The sequence below is a fragment of the Gekko japonicus genome, unplaced genomic scaffold, assembly GCF_001447785.1.
Source record: "Gekko japonicus isolate JY-2015 unplaced genomic scaffold, Gekko_japonicus_V1.1 scaffold70, whole genome shotgun sequence".
NCBI classification, from domain to species: Eukaryota; Metazoa; Chordata; class Lepidosauria; order Squamata; family Gekkonidae; genus Gekko; species Gekko japonicus.
In genome coordinates, this window is record NW_015167529.1 from 1,082,057 (window position 1) to 1,083,543 (window position 1,487).

Sequence of the window (1,487 nt, forward strand, 5' to 3'; positions counted from 1 at the left end):
CCCCCTTGTTATCCTCTTCTGGTATGCTGCTGTAACTGCCAAGTGTCTCCTGCAGGTGGACGTTGGAGTGTTATGTCTTCTTGCCTAGCTTAATTATATTTCCCGTGTGAACTCAACTTGTGTTTATGGTATTAGCTGTTGTGGTTCTCAGGCTACTTCGCGCCTTTTCTAATCAGCTCCCTTGCGAGGGAATTGTACCCATTGGGTTAACCAAGTTTGAAGTTCCTATATTACGTTGCCCTTGTGTATTGTCTTTATTCTGAACAATCTCTGTATGTTCATGATCAACCATGCTTTGGAAATAAATCTTACTTCTTTGGAACGTGGGTTTGTTATCCTGACTTGGGATCTGACAACTAAACATTTTCAAGTCCCTCAACCTTTCCTCATAGGGCTTGGTCTCCAGGCCCCCAATCATACTCGTCACTCTCCTCTGTACCCGCTCCATTCTGTCCACATCCTTTTTGAAGTGAGGCCTCCAGAACTGCACACAAGACTCCAGGTGCAGCCTGACCAATGCAGTGTGCAGCGGGACTATGTACTTGGCCAATGGGAAACAAGTTGAGTTTCAGAGTTGCCAGTATCTCAGGGTCTTGCCTTGGACCCTAAATTAGAGAACCAGCCCTGCGTAGTGAGAAAAATGATCTGATGCACCACTGTTAGGCGTTCATGTGGGTGGCTGCCTGCCTTTGTACTAGATATCAAATGGAGAATGTGGGACCCTGGGGATGCTAGCCTCCAGTTGGGACCTGGGAATCCCCTGGAATTACAGCTCATCTCCAGACTACAGAGATCAGTTCCCCTGGAGAAAATGGATGCTTTGGAGGGTGGATTCTATGGCATTGTACCTCACTGAGGTCCCTGTCCTCCCCAGACTCCAACCCCAATTCTCCAGGAGTTCCCCAACCTGGATCCCCTGCCGGTAGCTGGGTGGGGCCTGGCAACCCTATGAGCCTTTTTTTTTTAACAATATATTTATTGGGTTTTAAGAATAATAAACACATACCACATATACACACAGACAGACACAAACATATACATATACAACCACTATTTTCCATGTACAGCAAACACATCTTACTTCCTGAAAATAGATTTGAACATTTCTATCAAATGGGCTTTAACTACTTAGTTAACTACATAAATATTATATAAATTACTTCTGACCAGTCTCAACAGTCATTATGCTCTTTAGATACAGATCTCACAAATTTTCAAATATTAATTAAATATTATTTGTCCCTTTTCAATCTTCACCATATTCCATTAACAATCCAACAGGGCAAATAAATCACGTTTTTCTTGTATCTAGCCCACAAAAACAACTCCAAACTGAGTGCATATAGCTGTTAAAGATGTTTTACAGAATATTACTACTTCTTTCGTTAAACAATGGTAACAAGTTGGCTTTCATCATCTATCCTCTCAAAGGAAGTACTAACAATTCTTGTTTACTCCATTATCCTTAATTTTCTTGCTTTTGATTT

At 41.8% G+C, this 1,487-nt stretch overlaps 1 protein-coding gene across 1 annotated transcript in view; it reads left to right on the forward strand.

Moving 5' to 3' along the window:
* Nucleotides 1-1,487, forward strand: part of ABCA4 (ATP binding cassette subfamily A member 4) — a 175,784-nt gene that overhangs the window by 118,061 nt on the left and 56,236 nt on the right. The gene's annotated exons all lie outside the window — the stretch shown is intronic.